The sequence below is a fragment of the Opisthocomus hoazin genome, chromosome 1 (genome assembly GCF_030867145.1).
Source record: "Opisthocomus hoazin isolate bOpiHoa1 chromosome 1, bOpiHoa1.hap1, whole genome shotgun sequence".
Classification (NCBI taxonomy): Eukaryota; Metazoa; Chordata; class Aves; order Opisthocomiformes; family Opisthocomidae; genus Opisthocomus; species Opisthocomus hoazin.
The window spans coordinates 112,153,100-112,177,380 of NC_134414.1; positions in this window are offsets into that span (position 1 = coordinate 112,153,100).

The window sequence follows — 24,281 nt, forward strand, 5'->3', positions numbered from 1 at the left end:
ATATTTCTCCTAAAAAATTTTTATTTTTAAATTTTTTTCTTTTTTTTTTTAAATTGTCTGAAAATCTGTGAAAACTTTGGAAACAACTGCACCTTGGCTGACACTAATCAAACAATTTGCACTTTATAAAAAGACAAAATCCTTATTTTTTTCTCCATCACAAGAAGCATTTTTTTGAAATATAGAACACTCTAAAATGAAATTCTTAATAGAAATTTTTCATCAAAATTATTTTTTGGTTGAATAAGGGTCGTAGAAAATGAGACTTCTGTAGGACAAGATAAGAATTTACAACTTCTTGATATTCCAGTAATAAAAACAAATGAAGTATTTGATCTGGGTTGAAGTCTACATACTGCTTGTAGATAGTGAACTAAACAAAACTGTTCTGTTCTGAGCCAGTTCAACAAGACTGATTCTGAAGATAGTTCTGAAGACTTTTTTTGTGTTCCACAGTTTAAATCAAATCTACTCTTTGACTAGACTGCTTTCTCTAGCATGGCCTCTTCTTGAATCCAGCTGTTTAACTTATTTTGGCATTAGCATGAGAATGGGAAATAGTTGATGTTGAAATTTTCTGTAATTTGGAAAGTCTGTTTTTCCTTTCTTCTACAGCATTACAATTAATAACCTTCTTAACAACACAGTTCAGTTTAGACACCTCAGTTTTGAATTAGTTAAAATTTAATGCTGTTGTCTATAAAAAGAGAGAATGTATGCCTCAACCTCTGCTTTTTTATCGAGACTTCTTTGCAAATATTTGTTCTGTCTTCAAAAGTATTATATCTGAATTCAACAGTGAGCAGTGACTTGCACATCTAAGGATTTTTGCAGCTTATGATCAGAAAAGTTGTTTTTCTTTTCCTGTCAAGGCTAGTTATGAAATACTGAATATGTTTCATTGCCAAAATAATTTGCTAATGTGATTAGGATAGAAGGATTCATAGATGGCTTCAAACACATAAAAATCTATTGTTGGCTACTCAGTGTAATGCAATACAAAGACTGAAACATCCTTTAAATTTCAGTGGCTGACCCAAAGACACATTTGTAATCAAGATTTTCTATTGAGTGGGTAGTTTTGAAAGCCACAGAGCAGCCAGGCAAAAATTATTCTTTCATCACTGCTATCTGACAACTGTGTTTCACACTTGGTGTGTGCAAGCAAATTAGCACCCACATTGCTTTCAAAAAGACTGCCAGAGCGCCATCATCTTGGCATCCTCTTTGGAGAGTATGCCATTGAGGATTCTAGGACTGTATTTCTCCATACAAATGATTAATTTGGTTTTTATTTTGTAAAGTTTAATGATTTTTATTTTTTTTCTCAGGACTCAAGTATAGTTTCTTTTCAAAACCCCGGAATACTGTTAAACAGTGCGGCTCTTCCCTCTCATCCCCTGAACTTTTGATAGACACCTAAAACCTTTATAAACTTTGAAAAACACAGATAAATGGGTCAATGTTTTTTGTTCCTGTCTTCCTGAAATGTTGCTTTTTAGACAGATCCTATTAGATCACTCCATTATTTTCAGTATCAGCTGGAGTTCATTTTTTTCCTTCAGATATGTCTACTTTTCTCTTATCTTTTCCCTCTAGAGTCCCCAGACACTTTTTGTTGCATCCCAGCATACTCTGTCTTCTCTATTCATTCTTGCAATTCAGGGTTTTTCTTTATTCAACAGTGAACCCCTTTGTTAACTTCTGAGTCTTCTTTCTTCAGAGCTGCATCCTCTTTTTCTGTTCCCAGTAGGGAAAGAGAGCTGTAGTATTTCTAACATATGCTTCTGCCACATACTTGAGAATCCCATTATGTAAGTAAAATTCAAGTTGCTGATCTCTTAATGTTGTTTTTTAAGAATTCCTTAATAAAAACAACCTGATCTAGTTGAAGACCTCCCTGCTTACTGCACGAAGGTTCAGCTGGATGACCTTTAACCGTCCCTTCCAACTCAAACTGTTTTATGACTCTAGAAAAATGAGATAAAAATGAAAAATTTTGTATTCTTAACATGGAATAGTATTGATAGTTCAATAGTTGATGGTCCATGCAGCTGAAGATAGGAAAAGGTTTTGCTCCATGCATATAACATACGTATTTATTCTTTCTGTTTCTGGAAAATAAACACTTCTTGAATGAACCCGCCACATGCTCTCATTATCTCATCTGAATAGTCAAGAAATAAGTCTCCAGTCGAAAACCCATCAAGATACTGTAACTGGGGAAACAAAATGCCATGTAGAAAGACACATTCTAATAGTCTTGATAAAGCATGCGCTAGCAGTATTAATATTTCAGTAGGCAGTATAAATTCAAGGAAGTGTATATTTTCAGCATAATTTAAAATCAACAATGATGCTGAAGTTTGAAGAACTGCATAACTCCCCATATTTTAGTTTGAAGAAAGACTATTCTTTTATACTTAGTCTTACTTGGATTCACATTTAAAAAAAAAAATTATGGGAAGAAATCATTAGTTAATCTTTAGTTTTCTATTTAACTCAGGAGGGTTTCCTGTGGAATATTGCCTGTAGAAATATCTGGATTCCCTATAAGCATTTGACGCAGGGAGTGATTGGGCATAGAAGGCATATGTAGCAATAAGGAAACAATGCCATTACAGTTTCAGCAATCTCTTTCCCAGATATGTGCAGAAGTAATGATATCTTTCCCAGATAACGTGCAAAAGTAATTATATCTTCCTATTCTTAGCAAAAAAACGCCAGGTACTATAACTAGTTCAGACTAACAGAATTTATTTTTTAAGATTATCCACTCTTTAGATGTTGGTGACTGTCCCTCTAATTAAATATATGAGTAGTTTTATAGTACCTAGGAAAGTGCAGCCAAAGTATATCAATAAGATTTTGTACTTTCCAATTCAAGTCCCCAATTTATTATACACCTGTAGAGATATGTTCACTTATGACATTTCAGAGGCCGCATCTTCATAAAGATAAACACAGGAGGAAAAATAGGCTGAATCAAGGCCTAATTTCAAAAAAGAAATTTGCCATACCTGGAATTTATATTTGTACCACAAAAAGTGGCATGTAGTTCAAATAGCAATAAATCGTCAGATGGTAGATAAAGATCTGGTAAACTATAGGAAAAATTATATTTCCCAGAAATCTATTATAAGTGGTGGTTTTGGATATTCAATAGGGCTTGACTTCTTTGTAATGTGTCCCTCAGTACTAGGTTCCATTAAAGGCAGTACTAAATAAATATTCATAGCAGTGTCTACTCATTGAGATAGGGTCACTTAGACAGTGTTCTGATAAAAATACATTTAATTTACTTGTAGTTATCACCCAGTAGGTGTGAGAATTGATACTTTGACCTGTAGCTTTTGTCAAGATTCATGGGGAGAAGTCAAGAAAAATCTATTGGTCAAAATGTCAATTAGCTTGCCTAATTGATTATATCTGTGAGTGCTGCAGCCCTATCTTTAAGTAAACGGATGGTCTATCTCAACAAGAGGCCACTTTCATGAATATTTTATTGAAAGCTCTAATTGAAGTAAATTACCAAATTATACTGTACATATAAAGTGATGCATCTGAGGTTTCCAGAAAGCAGTCAATGTGATATAATAGTGGATTATATACAGATAGGTATATTTGTTAATGTTCTTAAAACAAAACAAAGAAACCTACCATAAAAACAGAAGCCAAGATTATGATACGCTTCTCAAAAGCTGAGATGAGGGATTTGTCTGTAGTGCTGTCTTTGTAACAAGGCGGTGAAGAAACCCAAGCCAATGATAAACAAGATAACTCAGGTACTAGAAGATGTTTTGATGTGAAATGGCCATGAAATGGCTTTGGTGTTTCTTATCTTACCTGACATATCTTTAAAGTGATGAGGAAAGGGCACCCAGCACTCAGGCTTTAAAGCACAAAGGGAATAACTATTCCAGAGTGCATATCCTGGCAAGCTGATGTTGGAAAGGTCATTTTGCAGTTTTACATGTGTCACTAGTCTTCCCTTGCAGCTGTAAAAAGTGGGTAACATTATGATTACTGTATTCATAGAAGCACACTATGCTATTAGTTTTTATGGAGGTTATTTTCACCTGAAAACGTGTCAGTGGAGTTTAGACAAACTCAAGGTAAAGCAAGAATGGGTAGGAGTGAAACAGGAGGGCTAGCATATTGTTCTCCTAAACAAGATAATAACTGTCAGTGAAGTTATTTCTCCTTTTTGTTGGTAGAGAAGAGGGCAAAGATACAAAGCTGGAAACTGCTAGCCTTAGTGGTGTTTAGGGATTGCAGGGGCATTCCTGACATGTCTGAAACCGAAGTAAACAATTCTTCCTGGAAATTCCCTCTTCATAAGTAAGGATTATTCATTCTAGAAATACAAAACCTCACTCTGAATTTTACGCTTGTATAAAAGAGCTTTACTGAAAGACATGTTCTAGTTGCATGGTAGATGATGTCAAGATCATCACACAGCAGGAGGTAAGAGGGCAAGAACACACATCAAAGTCAAACAGGGAAGGTGAGACTGCAGAAATGCAGTTTAAGGGGTATTCTGCTTCATCTTAAGCTAATCGATGGGAGGGAAGCTGGGTAAGACCACTGAGCAATAGGACTTCTTAACCATAAGTTTTCTCTGCCAAAGTTTGAGAGAAGCTCAGTAAAATCTTTTTTTGTGAGAAAATTAATTGAAGAAACCTAGCATACTTATAAATGATTTTGAACTTTTTTTTGTAACTGGAAAAAGTATTTCACAATTGTTAAATCAAAATTAGCTGCATGCTATGCTTATTGCATGCTAAACAGCATTGCCATTAGACACTTTATCCTGAAAGGAGTAGCAATGTACCCAAAGCTTTATCAGATTAAGCAAAGAGCTTTGTGCATGGAGAGTGGCCTGGAGAATGGCATCCAAGTCCTCATATAAGCTAGAAGAATACTTCCAAGAGCTGTTGTTCTGCATTCAGGGAGGTGAAAAAGAAGACAGAAGTATAATCAGTCCTGCAGCCAAGCTGAAGAGTAAAAACAGAGAGGTCAGTTCTTTAATATGGCTCTAGTCATCTTTCTGAACCATTTTATTTAAAATAGTTTTGTGAACTTTGATTTTGAGCAGTTTAATGTGGTTTCAAAAACAGGAGCTGTAAGAGAAATGACTGTTCCAGTTAGTAGATATTGGTAGCTATGTTGGATGATTTACAGCTATGAATATTTCTGTTGGCTATTGACCGCTATAATAGACACTACAATTTGTAGTGATTTCATTTATCAGGACTTGCGACTGCTCTGTAAGTAATCTGTCTTTCTGACAAAAGCAATGGTCATTTAATTTGTCACAATGTAATGAATTATTTTTCAGCCATATTTACTGTCCTGGGTTCGTCCAGGACAGGGTTAATTTTCACTGGAATCCAAGAAAGGGGCACAGCCGGGCGGGCTGACCCCACCTGGCCAAACAGAGCAGGGTATTCCATATCATGTGCCGTCATGCTGGGTTCCGGTGGGGGGGAGCTGGGCAGCGGGAACTCACTCGCAGCTCGGGAGTGAGCAGCGGTGGTCCAGGAGAGCAACTCTCTGGGCCGTGTGGTTTGTGTTGTGTTTTCTCCTTATCTGTATCATTGTTGTTACTGTTCCCTTTGTTTGCTGTTCTGTTAAAGTGCCCTTATCCCGACCCACCAGTTTCTGCCTGTTTCCTTCCATTCTCCTCCACACCCCGGCAGGGGGAGGGGCGGCCGCATGGCCCTTTTGTTGCCGGCTGCAGCCAAACCATAACATTTACCAAAAACATTGCTCAGATGATATTTCAAAAGCTAAAACATATGTCATAATGATTCCTTGCTTATAATCATCTTATTCTCTGTTTCTGGTGTCAGATTAAGTTTCTTTGCAAATGGAACAAAATATTTTAGAAACAATTCTGCATTTACAGATGGACAAAAGGTGTTCAAAATTTATTCTTCTTCTGGAGTTCCGGAAAATAAAAATTACAAAAAGATACAATTTCTGTCAGCTTGTAGTAGTTACTTTAAATAATGTAAAGCTGAAAATATCTGCTATGCAGTCCACACATGTGGTAGTGCAGCCCCCCCGCCGGGCCACCTGGTGATACCAGGATAAGTCAACACGGTGTTCTTGTCCTGGTTAAAAAAGCAGTGGGTTGGGACGATTTGGCACTCTACTTGTCTTGTTTACAAAGCAGTGTGTTGGGCTGATCAGGCACTCCCTAACCGTACCTGGAACTCATGCTGCCTGGATCATAGCCCCATCTGGTAGATGCCAGAACTGTACAGTCTGGAAAGTACTGTTGTTGTGAAGACACCAGGACCACCTAATGCAGGTTGTGGCCAAAGTCAATCATCTCACGATCCTATAAATAGCAATCCTAAGTGAGACCCTTGTGAACTCTACAGGATCGCAGTGGACTGTGACCCAGTATCTCCCCCTGGGCTGTGATGACTCTTTGGGTAGATTTCTCAAGGTTCAGTGATTGTCTGCTGGCAGATGCTAACGAAGGAGAAAGGTTCAAAGATTGTCCCCTGATAATTGCTAATGAAGGAGAAAAGTGAGTAATTCACTACATATGAGCAAAAGGGAAATTTTTGTCATAGGTTACCCTCTGTGTCTGCGTTTGTGTCTGTGCCATTTTTGTCTCTATATGTGTGTGTGTGTGTGATTTGATGTGAAAACCCTGCTGTAAGTCTCATGTGAACCTTATCATTTTCAAATCCTTAACTAAGTCATTGTTTTGATTATAGCAAATTCTATCACACTGTTAATTGACTTATGATTGTCATTAAATAAACACAATCTAATCTTGTGATTTACTGTAGCACTGTTAATAAATCTTAAAAGTTGAATTAAATATATTTATGATAATTTGCTGTAGTCAGTAGGATCCTAAATCACTCATTCACAACAACACGTAAGATGTTACTTCATATTGAACTGAAGTTCAACATACTATAATCAAAACACATAACTGAGGCATCAGGCTTTATCTCACTACTGTTCCTTTGTATATTTCTAGGGAATGACATGCATGTGGTCACACTGTCTGCATCTTCCCCACTCTCCTGCTTCTCCTCCTAGTAGCTTTGCGATAAGTTTCTTTCAGATACATCTGAGAGCTAGGAATCCTGGAGATAACTTATTTCCTCTATGTTTTATGAGACTAGGTAGCCAGGCAGTGGAAGGAAACCCTTTAGGTGTTCCCTCCAAAAGCTCTGACAAGTGGAAAGTCTCTTATTAGAACTGGAGAACACAGATTGATAAGTGCACTTATGAATGCACCAATAATGAGAAAAGTTTCAATCAGAGCTTGAGTTAGAATCAAGAATCACAAATCCATAAAAAGATGGTTTCTGTCACATGTGGATGAGAGGTGGGCTTGCCACATATAAGGCAGGAAAATGAAGAAAAAACTAAAATCACAAGTTTAGAGTGAGCAAAGGGATAATTGCTGTGAATAAACGTGTCAATGTATATACAAAGTATTCTCAAATATTTTACCCAGAGACAGTATATGAAGAAACAAAGTCGCAGCAAATGCAGTCTCATTCTATAATGTTTCTGCTTAAAGTAGTTCAAAACAATTAATGCATCTGTACTACCCAGTGTGCTGAAAAACAATGGAAAGCCAGAGTTGTAAACAGTTAGTGTCGAAGCCCAAAGAGATAAAATCACAGATCTTGTATTCCTTCCAAGCATCTCTCACAATTGCCCAGAAGAACTGTAATGATATAATCAGATATTATAATATTATACCTATTTATAGAAAAATGTCTCTTTCTGCCTGAGGAGAAAGATCTGTTTCAACAATTGTACAGTATTTGATTTATTGTTTTAAATATATTTAGTGAGATGAGTTCTGTATTAACGTTTTCATCTATTTGGCCATTACTGCCTCTCTAGTGTTACATTTTATACAATATCTTCTTAAGTAAGATCATTTAAAGAATTTGGAGGTAGGAATAGCAAAGGTAGAAACAAGATGCATTTAATGATAAAAATGTGCCATTCACTGCTTTTCCACTGCAATCATGGCTTCATGAATCACATTTTTATTAAAAACAACCTTTCAGGATGGGAACAAAACAAGAAGAAACCCAACTCTTTTGTACTCTGATGCAATATAAACCTTACAATATAAAACTAATAAAAGAACCAAAACACAACACATTTGTTCAGATGGATACCTCAAAATATAAATATGTAGTTTAATAGGGTTTAGCCTGAAGTTTTTAGTAGCCAAGTTAAAAACTAAGAAACAGATCTTTAAATGTCTTTAGAAAAGGAAAGAACATCTGTTGATATTTTTGCAAGACTATGCGGTAACATGTTATACCTGTAATATAAATGAAAGACAAATGTGCATCTATTTATATTTTTTTGCCAATAATTAGTATATACTTTTTCTTTATAAATGGAAATGTTTGGGGAGTAAACGTAGATATCGTAGCTGCGTACTTATTTATATTTAAAATCTATAAAAACAAGGAATAGATCTGAAAAAAGCAATTAAGGTCAATTTTGAAACAAAGTAAACATAATTAAGAATTAGAAACTTCCTTAGAACATAATCAAAGGGCATATGAAATAAGTAGAAAGAAGAATATGAATTGTTGTCGATAGAAATGGAAACTAACTCAAAAGGTTTTTCATATTATTATCAAAGCAAAGAATTAATCAGGCAGGAAATTAGCATTCTGGAGGATGAGATGGGAGACAGGATGGCAGAGGATGGCAAAGTTATTGGAGAATTAAATTAATACTTGCTTGATATAGTTACAAAAGCTAATGTATCAATAGTGGGTAACAGCTTCATTCTTAGTTTTGTGCATGTGCAGTTAGACTTGTTTTCTCTTTCCATCTCAGTATAGTTAGATTTGTAAGTAAGTTAGATTTGAACCTTGTTAATTATTTTTTAAAATTCAGAAACACAGAATGGAGATAGGCCCTTTTTACCACTCAGATGCTCATTAAAAATGTATCATGCCTATTTAATGTACATAGTTCATTGACATCGCTAAAGAAAATATTTTAAACATCAGTGCTGCTGTTCAGCACACTATAAAAGAAAGTAGATACAGAGGACTGCAGTGACAAATATTTCCTCGCTCTCCTTTATTTTTTTACATGGTACAAACAAAAAAATAGTTTTCTCTATATATAAAAATGCTGAAGTCAGAGTGTATACTCTCCACTGGCTTCAGCTGCCTTTGATAGGACTACTGAAAATACAAGTCAGAGAAACTAATTGAAATAACTGCAATGGCTTTTAAAAAAAAAAAACTCTTCTCTAGCAAGCTAGTAAATGAAGTGTATACTATGTTGATATTTAAAACTATTAAGTTTATTTGGAATACTTAAATTATACAGTCAGTTACTTAGATGGGAAATTGATATTGAAATCACATTTCAGAGAATTAATACTCAATTCTAATATGGAAATGATCACATCTCATGTCTCCTGTAAAGATATAGTTGCTTTTATTCTACGTGAATGGGAAGGGCAGATACAATCCTTCTATACCGACATAAATAGCAAAGCAGATCTACGTATGTGAGGATTTCTTCTTTCACAGGCTAGAATTTTAATCACTCTAATATATGTGTAACTAAGGAACTGTTTCCCTGGGTAATTTTTCTTAGCTATTTTTAGAAATACATCCTCATTCATCAGTCAGATCACCCATATAGTCCTTAAACAGTCCAATCTAATTATAATTAACCTTTCAAACTAAACATGGGACTAATACAAACTAATTCTCAAGTCTGGCAATACAACTCAGGACCCGAAAGGATCTTCTCCCTTGCAAGTAAATGCAGGGAGGGCCTCAGCCCTATGTTTGCTACCATGGTCTCTCTTTTCTCTTGGCAGAGACCTTCTTTATCCTGAGTAGCCGTGTGTAAAGTCCAATGTTCAATCTGGGTCTCCTTCTGCTCCAGCAGACCTTGACCTTGGCAGCAGACCTACCTGAGGCTTCAGCAGTGCTCCTGTGCTCCTTGCTGTAGGGAGTGGGAGCTAGAAATGCAAAAGTCAGCAACAGGATGAACCTTTGCATGGAGATGCACATATTTTAGTGATAGTGTCAGGTTCATTTTAAGAGGGAAAAAGGTGAACTCCATAGGACATTTTCCAGTTTTGATATTAGGGGTTATTTTTTTTGGTTTGTTGGGGGTTTTGGCTTTTTGTTTCAGTTTTTCTTTACGTTGTTTACATTCTTTACTTTCTTTAATTGCTTACTATATAGATATTCCCTTTTTATTATGATTTTTTTTTTACTGAAGGAGTTATTTGTTTACATAAGAGTATTAAAGTCCTTTAAATATTTGCAGATACTATCATTTCTTCTACTTCTCTGCTAAAATATTTATTCAAAAACTGCCCTCATAAATAATGATTATTCCACTTCCCTACCAAATTTAATGGCTCTTTTCTGAGACATTGAACACAGCATGCTAACAGGAGCACCAGAAGTACGGAGCAAGGACATACGCTCCACTCTGTGATACATCTGCTCTGATGCCTCCCATTTAGCAACTTCTTTACATTCCTACACAGCTATGCAAATCTAACCAAACAAACTGTCCTCCAAAAAAACACTAGCATCAAACAAAAAAACACCTTACCTTTCCTCATATGCCTATAGAGACCTGATACTCTTCTCTAATTATTAAAGAACGCATGTGGGTATCTCCTGAAACTTTTCATTGAATGTACTAAATTAATTTATCCTTCACTTTTAGGTTTCAGAAGTCATTGTCTGTTTTGCTGTGCTTTTACTACACATGTTTAACAAAGGAACTAACTGTGACTTGCTCACTGCCAAAATCATTGGTCAGCCTCTGTGCTTTAAGTGAAATATAGTTGGTTTAATTTAATACTCAGTTAATAAATATTTAACAGTCTTCGGTCTGCTCCTCAAAACACAAAAAGCCCCAAAAAGTCCACTAAGTCATAATTATCAAAAATACCTGTCTTTGCTTCAGAACATTGACACAGAGAAATGTCTACTTTGTCCTATAGGGTAATGGCTCAGAGTTAAAAGTAGATGGTACTGTAAGTGTGATTATATTTGTCATTGCTGGGGACAGGCATCAGGCTGTGGCAAATTCTAGGGGGTAGCTAGGATGACCTTGGCCTGAGTAGGGCTGAGCTGGTTTTACCAGGTGCCCTGTGGTCAAGTGCCCATTGCACAGCCTGTCTGAGCTCCAGCTCTGTGAGCACTGCCAGGGCAGGGACTGACAGCCTTAGACAGTATCTGTTGGATGAATGGCCCCTGGGGGTACAGGGGGATGGTGGTGCAGATTTCACCCCTTCCCTGGGAGCAGGTAGGGCCAGATGTTCAGGCAATCCTGCCCTGCCTTCATGGACCCCTGCCTAGAGCCCAGGAGCCACAGCCACATCAGTAACCTGTGTACAGCCCTGGCCCCAGTGGGACATGGGCCCATGCCAGGACCTCACCTCCGTCTCTGGCTCCTGGCAGGAACCCCTAGAAGAGTCCTGGCCCTAGGCCCACTCATTGGCTCTGCCCACTGTGCACAGGGGTGGCAGGGTGAGGGCAGGACCCTTCATGCACCAAGGCTGCCACAGCAACCCCCTTGAGAGCTCCATCCCGACATATTCCCTGTCAGTACCAAGGAGGAGGAAACAGACACAAGATTTAGAGCATAACATCTTCCATCCAGTCTGGTGGCTTAAATTGAGCCACACAGCCACCCTGGGAGTGGATAGGAGGAAGTTTGGAGGGCCTGACAAGGCATGTCACACAGCCACGGTTGTCACTGTGCTCAGCCGCACTCACACAAAACTTCTCCTCTGCAGCAGTTAAGTGCTTGCGAGGTTACCTAAGCATGGATATGCGTCTTGCTGCTGTTAGATTTAGAGCAAATTTGGGGTTAAGCATAAGTCTGTGTTCAAAATATATTGCGTGTACATCATGTGATGATAGATGCAGGATTCTGTCTGTGTTTCCTGGTTTCTAATTTCTTCTCTGAAAAGGAAGAAGCAGAGCAATCCCGACAGGAAAAGAAACGGTACTTATGAGGCTGACAGGATTGTACAAGGATGTTGAGGGCACAGAGGAGACTGGAGTGAAAGGTAAGCTAGCAGGGATGAGGTGGAGGAGGAATTCAGCTCTGTCACAGCGTAGGGTGGCCCTCTGCCTGCACCGAGTCAAGAACACATTTCACTTAGATGAAAAAGAAACAACAAAAAGAAGTATGCACATAGTCAAAGATGACATCAAAATGTCAACAAATGGAAACTGAAATCACATTGCAAAACTGATCCTAAGCATGATGTTTCATAATTTTTAAATGTTTGACTTCACAATCTAGATGTTATTTTTGTGTAACTTTCCTATGTACTAGTCCCAAATACTCCAGGATAATGTTCAGCATTTCTTATCTTGAACATTGCAAGGTAAAAAGTGAGGGAAGAAATAAATTACCTCAGACTGTATTTCAGAATATTTTGTCTACATGACAATCACACTTTGACAAAGATATGAAAGTCATAGATGCATTACTGTGGTGTATTTGATAGCAAAGAGCCAAGGCTTGGGAGTTGACAGCCAATACAGACCCATCCGGCTTTAATTGGTGGGTACTTACAGGAGAATTATATCTGCACATCCAGACTGAATCAGGAGAAGAGATCTGACCCTTTTTGGCTTAGTCTTCAAGTAGTGCCAATAGGTATAGCACCACAAAAGTTTGAGTAACCGCATCAGACTTACTTAAGTGAATCAGGTGGTTGTGCCTTATGCATGCACATCTAGATGCTTTCATAACCTTGACAGTTACAGGGGTTTAGAAACATTTGAGTTTATCAAAATGACATATAGTATCTAAGGGCATCTCTGTGCTGCACCATTGAGCTTTTTTGCAAATATGGCTAAACTAATATTAGCTCAAGGTGTATCATGATGTACAGTGTAATGTAATAAAGGTACTGCTACCAGACCTAGGCTAGTATAAACTTCAGTGAAGGACCATGATCAGTCACTGATATGCAGTACTGTATTGTCATGACTGTGTTTGTCCAGCACCAGGACTACCACTGCCCTGCGTTTCAGGATTTTTTTGCATTACTAACAGTGCCAGGTCATATCTTTTTTCTCAAATTAGTTAGTCATACTGAATGTATCTTGTACAAAAGAATATCTTTAGTTTTTTTGTTCAGTGAGCAGCATTTTATACTTGGATTGGTGCCACTACAGTTTTGTTGGAAAAATGGTCAGTTAGTGACCCTTTTAGTGAGAGGAGGTGAAGAAACAAAGCTTTCTGAGCAACCTGCATGAGAGGAATGGAGCTATTACAAAGGGTTGCTGAATTTTTAAGTACTGGGTTACAAAATCTTGCCTCAGATTCATCAGAGGTATTGAGATTAGTATGGAATTAAATCACTAGCCAAGGCTATAGAAGGCTTATAGAGTCAAGAAAATGAGCTATATTGATAGTCCTTGCTCAGATGAATAGAGTATCAGAACTATTAAGGAACTAAGGAGACTGATATGTGGAACACAGTAGATTAAGTTAATGACTCCCGGAGGAAGTCAATCTCATTAGAAATGATCGAACAGAAGCATTCAACCCCATGCAATATCTAATCTCCAAAAAGACTGTGTTGCTGTATTTGAAAAGCTTTTGTTTTAAAAACTGATTCTAGAACTTTATTACTAATATGTGTAAGAAAATAAAGCACTACATGCTTAGCTGCTCTCAGGTAGTGTTTGTAGATCAGGTCTATTTTCATTAATGAATCTGTTTACAGTCAGTGGGAGTTTCAGAAACATAACTGCATGTATTGATTATGAAATTTTTTACTAAAAGGATTTCTTTGAAAGTCTAAGTATGTTGGGCAAATCTTCGCCTTGATATTTCGTATACAGCACGTCTCATCAAGATGGCAAGAATGTTACTGGAATTAAACTTTTCTTATACTCTCTATCCTCACCTTTATTACAAAAGCCCCTATCATTTTTTACTCCTAGATGTAGCTGATCATTAACTAGCTGCAGGCTTGGATTACATTTGCTAATTTAAATCCACAGACTGGATGAGTCTTATAAAGTCTCTGTCAGCTCTTGAGCTATCTGATCTTGTGGCAAAACAGGTATCAGACTTCTTAGCTGCTCTGGTAAACATGATGGACAGATAACTTTTTGAAACATGTAAATAAGTGAAGGTGAACTTGTGATTTGTTAATTTAAGGGAGAACCACATACAGGTCAGTGGTAAAAGGTATCCTGAATCTCTTCATAGAAGTATCTTGGTAGAGAAATCTCTTTCTTAATCCTTTATAAGACTGACTATGGAGCAAAATTGAAAATGTGGATTTCATTATTACTATCAACAAAAGATGTTCTGGATCCTTTTCCATAAGGCATTTATTTAGAAAGAGTGGATGATGTGAAAAACGAAAGAAAAATTATTATGATCCAATTAGGTACAAATGAAATGAAGTAGTGTGGTTTACTACTTAGTATTTTAAACCCCTTTCTTTTTAAGTAGATCAAGACTTAGTAACTCAGCATTTTCTTGAAAAAGTGGTCAGATCGGAACTGTCTTTGAAATGTGCAGCATATTTGAATAGTCAAAGTAATTGGACTCCATTATAACATCTAGTGCCTGCTGTGTGAGCCATTAGCATTCTCGTAGTTCAAGTATATGCACTGATAAAATTAGGATGAGCTAGCAAAAACACCAACTCAATATTAATCCAGCCTTTAGACAAATATTGTAATAGGATTTGCAGATTTAAGGGGGAAATTATCCTCTCAGTGTGTGCTCTGTATATCTAGGGTATTAATATTGATGTGCATGGAAAGAAAAATACATCCATAATCACAATTACATTTAAAATTCAAATCCATATAAGACAAGAAATTATAAAAATATTTATAATTTTTGCCATAGTTCTCAGAATGTGAAATGAGAATCCGTTTTTTCTTATGGGCTCTTTCAGAGAATTGAATAATGTCCAAGAAAGTTTTGTGGGATTTTATTTGGTTTTATTATTGCCTTTCTGTCTGCATGCATAACTTTTTTCTTTAATGGCCATGCTGATTTACATTAATTACATATCTTAATCTTTATGTAGTGGATGTAGGACTGAAATATACTACTGGTATGTAAAGCTGTTGAACATAATTCTGTGCTGATCAGTCACTGTGAATGAGCCAGGTATCTTAACAAAAAGGTAACCTTAATTGGCCAATAAGCTAGCTCTTCTCCATCGCCTAGTTCTCCCTTTTTCTCTGTGGACTATGAAATTTCTGCCAAAGCTTTCAAAGAGGGAAGGCTAATGAATTTGACCATCTTAATTCTGAAATAATTGTCCTAAGGAAAGCCATCATGGGGTGAACAGAAGAACGGGTGAACTGTACTCTATTTTCATTTGGTTCCATAGAGGTCATTCAGCCTGCAATGTCAATACAGTAGGCCTGGCTGTTGCCTTTGTTGGCGTGGCGACCTGGTTCAGGAACGGCACGGCGACCTACCCCCCGGCCGCTCGGGCCATCAGCTCGCAGACACCAACGTGGTGGACAGCAAATGGCGTTTATTGATGAGTAGCATAGTATTATATAGCTTAGGTTTACAGCGTCACTTCCGTCTGCTTACACCATGGGCTAGACGCTACTGGTTATCAGGAGAGGAGGGTGGGGCCTACCTTTCCGTACAGCGCGAAATCTTCCGACCGCCAGGCCCTAACTATCCATATTTCCCCCCTCCTTATGCTTAACTAAATAGCTTAATATAAAATATAAAAGTGTTAATACTTAACCTTAAGACTTAAATTTAATATCTGGCCAGACTTAACCTTACTTAACCTTAACTACAATTTAAAAAATGTAAATATTAAAATCTTACGATTACAAAGATAAGATACCTTAGAGAAATGCATTTGTAAATTAGCTAAAATATAATCTTAAAAATTCTATTGTTATTCTTATTCTTATTCTATATTGTACAGTACTGTTAAAAAGTATATGCTATAAACTTGAATAGAAAACATAAGGCACAGTAAACGGGTAGAAGTTGAGGTAACTTTTAGGGACGATTGAGGATAACACTGGGTAGGTACATTTTTAAAGCAGTTGTTGGTGTTCTACGAACATGATGTTAACTTTCTCTAGACGACTCTTGACAAATGACACGATCTTGTTCAGTATACAGGGTCCAAAAATTAGTGTCATTACGATCATCGCGATCGGCCCTATCAAGGTGGATATCAGGGTGGTTAACCATGGCGAATGGTTAAACCACAATTCGAACGATCCTTGTTGGGCTTCTTTGTCTCATTTTCTTTTTTCTAGACCTTCTCTAAGTTTGGCCATGGTATCTCTGACTACTCCGGTGTGATCAGCATAAAAACAGCACTCTTCCCCTAATGCAGCGCAGAGGCCTCCCTGTCGCAAGAAAAGAATATCCATTCCCCTCCTATTTTGTAACACAACTTCTGATAGTGAAGTTAGGGATTTTTCTAATGCCGTGATTGATTTTTCTATTCGTTCCAGGTCTTCGTCTACTGCGGCTCTTAAGGAGCTGAAACCTTGCTGTTGTTGTATAAGAGATGTTATTCCTGTTCCGGCCCCTACTACTCCAATACCTAACAAGGTGGCTATTGTGATAGCAGTGATGGGTTCCCTTTTTGTAATGTGGTGTTTTTCTGCATCCCAATAGTCATAGATTATTTTTTCTTCGTGGTATAGGATTCTTGGAATAATAATGACTTGAATACAGTATTCATTAGAAGCATTAAACACAGCCAGAGATATGCATGGAGTAAGGCCTGTTTTGGAACAGATCCATTGAGCCCCTTCAGAAGGAATAACCCATTTTGCATTGGTTTTTCCCACTGTGGACGAGACAGAACTACAGAGCTTCCGCTTTTGTCCCCACACTTTGCCTATACAGACCCCAGATCCAGAAACATATTGCATGGTTACCCCTTTTTTCTTATCTTTCCAAGAACACTGAGGTGGTACGGTTCGGGTGTCTAAGCTGTATGTTGTATTTACCCCTATGGCCTCATAGAAAGGGGGTCTTACATCATAGCACAGCCAACAGTGTGTGGTTAGGTCTGGGTTAGTTTGGTTCAAGGTGTGATAAGTAGCTTGCATTATTTTCCACAGGGGGGTTCATTTACTTTCCACAGAGGAGTTTCATTTACTCTCCACAGGGGGGTTTCTCCCATCTTGTTTAGGGAGGGTGTTACAGTAATTTTGGTGGTTTCTATGGGGCTGGTAGTTATCTCCGGTCCACTAATGATTAGATTGGGACCAACTCCCTGAGGAGGATTTTTTATTTCTTCCTTTTTTATGAAAATTAATCCTCCTTTATCGGTCCCAGGCTCCAAGTATCTTATCCCCCACATTCTTCCGGATATCCAGCCTTGGTCCGTGGGTTGGGTAACATTTAAAAAGAGGTATTTACAGTTTCCACGCCCTTGCCACCCTCACGGTGGGATGCACCCGTATGGACCCCACTGGACCTTCAGGTATTTATCTGTGCCGCTGCCCGGTATCCATCCAGGGGCTATGGTCTCACAACCCCAATGACTGCAGTAGTATTGATTAGGGTAGTTACAGTACCCCTTTCCAGGATTTGAGCTAGGGCACATATAAAATCCCATATATTCCCAGTATCGGGGCCTTGGGGCTAGCTGAGTGGAAGTAAAGCTTGGTTCCCCTGACGTTATTTGGGTTGCGATAATCTCTTGGTTTTCGAATCGACTTAAAGTCCACTTACAGGGCTGGTGGTGTTCATTTGTTGAGACTATTAAGGGGCGGCATATCCGAAGTATTAGTACCTCTTTTAGGAGAACTGGTGGGTCGATGGTAACCATTTCTGTTTGTCCTATAGTGAGAAGTTCCAAAATCAAGATCACACAAAGGCATCGCAGCCCCCTTTTGCGGAGGCTATTCTACCGTTGTTTGGGTTCTGCCGGTGCGGAACTCTCAGGCTCGGACAGGATGCTTGCTGACTTGTCATCTTTTCTGGTCACCGGGGTGTACGGGTTACGGGGGTGTCCGATGATCCGGTCCTGTGAACAAAAGCTCACAGTTTTCATTAGTTTTATTCTGGAGGTCTGGTTTAATGGACTTAAGCGGACACCACTTAACTTTACCATCTTTTTTGACAGCGGCATACCCTCGCCCTGTAAGGACTAACCTCCACCCTTGTTCCCACTCTCCCAGCTCATTTCTGATTATGACTAACGGGCCTTCTTCTAGTGCTCGGGTGGCCCAATGTTTCTGGGTGGGGCTGTTTACCTCTTCCCCCCTGGGGAATTGATTTAGTGCTAAAAGAGCGGTAGCTAACAGGCGTGTTTGGTCTCCCGGGGGAATGGCGTTAGCAAAACCCTCTGTTTTCGCTAACACTTCTAATTCAGATTTTAAAGTCTGATTTGCTCGTTCGACTATAGCTTGACATGTGCTGTTATACGGAATACCATGTGTTAGGGTGATACCCCACTTCAAAGTAAATGTTTGGACTGATTTAGAGATGAAATTTGGACCGTTGTCTGTTTTGATCTCATTAGGGACACCGAGCCATGCCATGGCTGTCAACCAATGCTGAATGGTTGCTTTGGAGTCGGTCTTAAGGTGTTGTGTGGCTACAATTATTCCGCTATATGTATCTACGGTTACCGCTAGCCACGCTCGAGGTTTCAGCAACTGACAGAGCGTAAAATCTGTTTGCCACACTTCGGAGGCCTTGAGACCTCTGGGGTTGACTCCACTGGACCACAGTGGTGTTTTCTGACAGTGAGGACACGTGGCTACTATGTGTTTCGCGTCGGTGACTGAGATCCCGCATTTTTTTGCTAGTGCTTTAGCTCCGATATGGAGAGACTCGTGCAGCTGACGGGCATCTCTGACCACACCCCTTTTGCAGCAGCATCTGCCTTGTCATTACCGATTTGGAAAAACTCTTTAATTGGGTTGTGGCTGTTAACGTGAATGACTGATATGGTGCCCTTTCGGGAGAAAAGTGCTTCTTCCAGCATTAGAGCTGTTGTGGATGTTGACACGCCGGGCCCCGACATAGCTAAACAAAGCTTGGCCACGAACATTGAGTCAGTCACTATGTTGAGATGCTCTGTCGGGAACAGTCCGCACGCTAGCACTACGGCCGTCGCTTCTAATTGTTGGACTGAAAGCGCACGATCGGTCATTTTGACACAGTGCCATTCTTCTCCCGATTGCCATACCGCCGCCGCTGTTGAGGTCACTGAGGATGCATCTGTGAAGACCGTTGGTCCTTGTTGGGGCCGGTCTATGATTTTTTGCGGGAGGTCGATGTTGACAACTGCCATCATTTGAGTCCAGGGAGGCTTTGCAGCGTAACGAACTTCGCCGCCGAATCCCACGAGAGCTATGGCCAGATACTCTGACGTTGCCACTGACTGCACAGGGAGTTGTTTGCGGAAGGGTAGGTATATCCTGGCGGGTTCGATGCCTAGGTGTCTCAGGGCGAGTTTTCTGCCTTTCATGATGAGATTACCAAGGCATTCGACTCCTGGAGAGAATGCGCGTGGTGGTTTTCCCTGAACTACCCATTGTATTGGTTGAGCTTTTTCAGGGGGGGCCCTGTGCTAGCGCTCCCACTCCCCCCCTTTTTGTGAAGTGTACATACAGATCAAGTGGCAGATTTGGATTCCATCTGGCAAGTGTGCTTGACGATACCTGTTGCTCGATAAAGTCGAGAGAGTTTGCTGCTTCTGTTGTCAGAGTTTTTTGTTCCCATGGGTTCTTTCCTTTTAAGAGATCATACAGGGGAGCCATGATTTCAGGAGGGATCAAGACAATGTTGCGGAGCCATTGTAAGGACCCCACTAACTGCTGCATATCATAGAGCGTTTTAATGTGACGGTGGATTTTTATTTGAGGGGGGGTCACGTAAGAACTCGTGATCCCTACTCCTAAAAAGCTTACGCATGGTCCTCTTTTAATCTTTGCGCTCGCGATTTCGAACCCGTTTGTTTTCAGAGTTTCCGAGACTGTTGACACTAGCTGGTCCACCTGACTTCCCGACGGCGCGGCGATTAAGATATCGTCCATATACTGAATGATGGTCGCGGTCGGATTGCTATGTCGGACTGGTGTTAACGCCCGGTCCACCGCAATCTGGCAGATGGTAGGTGAGTTGATCATTCCTTGAGGCAGCATTTTCCACTGGAAACGTAAGTTGGGGCGTTGGCTGTTTGGAAACACAACAGAGAAAGCAAACTGCTCCTTGTCTTCCTCATGCAGAGGTATTGAGAAAAAACAGTCTTTAATATCAAGGACAGCACAGGGTTGTCCTTCCGGCATCATAGATTTCATGGGTAAAAACGTTTGAACAGGACCCGTTGGTTGGATTTTTTTGTTTACCTCACGTAGGTCATGGAGGAGGCGAAACCCCTCCCCGGTTCGTTTGGGTATTACAAAAACTGGGGTGTTCCATGGGCTAGTGGAAGGCTCTATGTGACCTCGTTGTAACTCGCGGTCAACTAGCTCGAGAAGGGCATCCATTCGAGGCTTCGACAGGGGCCACTGCTCGACCCACACTGGGTCAAACGATTTCCACGTCAGTTTAATTGGTGGAAGTGGGTGTACGGCAGTGGCCCTTATGGTAAATTTGTCACCCTGGCTTTTAATAGGGTTAGAGCGTCCCTTCCCAGCAGGGGTGGGATTCCTGACATGACATATGGGAAGAGGGTGATGGTTTTTTCTGGTCCTTTTTCAGTGTGAAGCGTGATTGCTACCAATTGGGCACTCTTTCGAGCTCGGGTTAATCCCCCGACTCCTCCCACCATGGGGGCATCTTCCAGTTTCCAACGTGGGGGCCAATTTGTCTCAGGGATAACTGTAACATCTGCTCCAGTGTCGATTAAAAAAGGGACACTAATGGTGGTGCCGTTTGGGGTGTCATAGAGGGAGCAGATTCCCCACACTACAGGCGGGTTATCACACTTTACCGCCAGGGCCACCCTGGGGTCTCGCCCCCAAGGGGTGGTTCTTGCTGTCCCTGAGGTGGGAACGGGTTCGGCTGGACCATTGGTTGAACCATAAAATTGGTCGCTTCTCGAGGGGGTAGCGGGTTCGGAAGCGCCTCGCCCCACTTGGGGTTGGCATAATTGGGCCGCCTGATGTCCCAAGTGGGAGAGGGCTGTGCACGGCCCGAGTGCCCTCTCCCCCTTCCGTTTCCCTGGTTTGTAGATCTGCATTCTCTGGCAAAATGCCCTTTTTTCCCACAGGTCCAACACGGTCCTCTGGGTCGATTTTGGCGTGGGTCCCTGAACTGAGGACAGTTTGCTACGACGTGGCCTGCCTGGTCACATTTAAAACATGTCATCACATTAGCTATTATGGTATGAACAACCGTCTCGATCGGGGTTAGATGCTCTTCCTTCGCGACATGCTTAATCATGTCTGCGATACTCGACCCCGCTGATAGTGATCGCAGGATTTCTTTGGTTGTCGAATTACACTGCTGACGTAAACATTCTGCTACGACTGGGCCTTTTGCCTCCACAGGCAAGGCTGATGAATCGACCGCTGCTTGGAGACGATCCACAAATGTTGTGAAACTCTCACTTTCACTTTGCTTAATTGTGGACCATGGCGATGGTTTGGCAATGACTCTAGAGGCTATGCGAATAGCTTCTCTGGCCGCACGAGTAGTTGTAATGACTTCATGGGCCCGCAGGCCCTGGGCTTGTGCCTGGGGGGTAATCATTGTGAGATCTGTGCCCATTAACCGCTGCAGGCTGGAGCCATGCAGTGGATGGTCTGCCCCAGTTACTTGGGCCAATTGCATCGCACAGTTGTCCTCCCATTCTTGTTTAAAAACGATCATCCCTGCCCTGTCAAATATCGATCTACAAGTTTGTTTTATATTGAACGGGAGCATATCGTCTCCCCCGAAGACACCATCTATGAGGGCGGAGACAATGGCAGAATTAAGGCCTTTATCTGCGATTGCCTTAACAATTGCTTGTATATCCTTAGGGTTTATCGGTGTGTGGACCCTCTGTCCCCCGTCCGTCACCCGGACAGGGAACGCTAGCGCGGCCGATGGAGTCCAGTCGGCGCACGTAATCTTTATTTTCCTCCAGTCCATGAGAGGGATTTCTCCCCCTCGCGGTTTCTCTTTAATTTGGATGGGGATATTTTGGCTCTTGACTTTATTTATCTTTGTTTTCTTCTCTTCTAAACTTAAATTAGTTACGAGCCACTCATCCCCGCTAGTGTCTGATTCGGAGTCGGAACTCGACTGACTGGTTACTTCCGGTCTCCAGTACCTTTTTGCCGAGCTCCGGCCCCCTCCCCTATGGGCGGGCCACTCCTCCCCCCCCTCCCCGGGCCCGCCCCGCCCTCTGCTCGGCGGGGTGCCCACCCCACAGGCGCACCTTTTGAAATGCACGCTCTGGTTGGCTCTCTGCCCCCCGCTCGCCCCCCTTTTCCCTTCTAGGTCGCTCCTACCGCTCGTCTCCCCCCTGTTCTCCTCCGCCTCTCCTTTGTGTGCGCTTGATAACTTTAGCGCTTCCTCCCTGTTATCACCAAAGCAATTTTCATCCCGCCTTTCCCCTTTGTGCTCGGTGCCATCTTGGGGCGCATAGGGCGGTGGTGTGGCCCAGACTTTATCAGACTCTGTTTCTTTCGCGGCGCCCCTAGCCTCCTCGGCTAACCCGCTCCAGAAGGATTTAGCTTGTTTCTCTCCCTCCGTAAGCGGATCGGGATCCGGGAGTTGAGAGGACGTGTCGCCCTCTTGCTGATTTTTAGGCTCAGCAGAACCGTTATCGTCTGGGGGGTGCGAAGTCTGTGTGGCTGCCCCGATTCCCAATTTTGAGGTAGCTAACAAAGAGTTCTTTGCCGCCTTCCAGGTCTCCTGCTCTTGTATAGCTTTCTGCAGGGCCTGCACTACTTTCCCCCACGACTTAAGCTTTTTCCCACAACCCGAGGACATCGTTTCCTCGGCTAACGCTTTAGTGCACTTATCCCACACCTCAGGGTGGAGAATATCCACCGGCTGGTCAATGACCCCAATTTGCAAAAGCCTCGCAACTGCGAGCGTAAAATCTTTGGGCTTACAATCGATACCCCACTGCTTATGTAATTGTGATACGACCTTCACAAGGGCTTCCATCCTCCTTGTTGGTCCGGGAGCGTCCTCCCCGCCGGGCTGGTCCCGCCGCTCTGGCCGCCGTTCACCCGACTCCAGGCGAGTCTCTCCCGGGTTTCGGCACCACTTGTTGCCTTTGTTGGCGTGGCGACCTGGTTCAGGAACGGCACGGCGACCTACCCCCCGGCTGCTCGGGCCATCAGCTTGCAGACACCAACGTGGTGGACAGCAAATGGCGTTTATTGACGAGTAGCATAGTATTATATAGCTTAGGTTTACAGCGTCACTTCCGTCTGCTTACACCTACGGGCTAAACGCTACTGGTTATCAGGAGAGGAGGGTGGGGCCTACCTTTCCGTACAGCGCGACATCTTCCGACCGCCAGGCCCTAACTATCCACTCCTGGCACCCAGTCCATTATGTAGGCTACGGAGACAATTCAGGACTGCCTGAGCATAGACACTAAATGTCAATCACAGAATCATAGGTTGGAAAAGACCTTGAAGATCATCAAGTCCAACCGTCAACCTAATACCACTATGCCTACCAAATCGTATCGCGAAGTGCCATAACTACAGGCTTTTTAAACACCTCCAGGGATGGGGACTCAACCACCTCCCTGAGCACCCTGTACCAATGCCTGACCACTCTTTCAGTAAAGAAATTTTTCCTAATATCCAATCGAAACCTCCCCTGATGCAACTTGGGGCCACTGCCTCTCGTGTTATCGCTACTTACTTGGGAGAAGAGACCAACACCTGCCTCACTACAACCTCCTTTCAGGTAGTTGTAGAGAGCAATAAGGTCTCCCCTCAGCCTCCTCTTCTCCAGACTAAACAGCCCCAGTTCCTTCATAAGACTTGTTCTCCAGACCCCTCACCAGCCTCATTGCCCTTCTCTGGACACACTCCAGCACCTCAATGTCCTTCTTGTAGTGAGGGGCCCAAAACTGAACACAGTACTCAAGGTGCAGCCTCATCAGTGCTGAGTACAGGGGCATGATCACCTCCCTACTCCTGCTGGTCACACTATTCCTGATACAAGTCAGGATGTTGTTGGCCGTCTTGGCCACATGGGCACACTGCTGGCCCATGTTCAGCTGGCTGTTGACCAACACCCCGAGGTCCTTTTCCGCTGGGCAGCTTTCCAGCCACTCTTCTCCAAGCCTGTAGCGTTGC